This window comes from Ipomoea triloba, chromosome 4 (assembly GCF_003576645.1).
Source record: "Ipomoea triloba cultivar NCNSP0323 chromosome 4, ASM357664v1".
NCBI lineage: Eukaryota > Viridiplantae > Streptophyta > Magnoliopsida > Solanales > Convolvulaceae > Ipomoea > Ipomoea triloba.
In genome coordinates, this window is record NC_044919.1 from 12,601,549 (window position 1) to 12,602,216 (window position 668).

Genomic DNA, 668 nt, shown 5'->3' on the forward strand with positions numbered 1-668 from the left:
TATTGCCCTTTCTATCGATTTTATTCATCCAGATAGTGTGATTTGTCAAGTAGATGCTTCAGTTTTTCTTCTAGTGAGTGCGGTCATTCTTTCTGCTACCAAAAGCTTTATTGTTGCAAGGTAGGGACCCCTTCGTCACTTGGACGATCCGGATACAGCTGAGGCTGTGGCTATCAAAAAGGCTTTAACTTGGATGAAAACGGAGTCTTAATGGTGCATTATTGTTGAGACAGATTGTTTAAATGTTTGCAACTTTCTGAACTCACCATCCCATAATCTATCTTATGCAAGTTGTATTTTAGAAGGAACCATCCCATGATCTATCTTATGCAAGTTGTATTTTGGAAGGATGTTGTTCCCTTGTAAGGTATTTTAATTTGGTACCTTTTCATTTCATTGGTTAATCAATGAATTTGTTAGCCCATATGCTTGGGGCAACAAGTTTCTATTGTTGACAATCTTCTTTTTTGAAGATTGTTGACAATCTTCTATTCCTTCAATATATTGCCTTTGGTTTTTTCAATATATATATACATACATACATACATACATATATATATATATATATATATATATATATATATATATATATATATATATATATATATATATATATATATATATATATATATATATATATATATATATATATATATATATAAAAAAAA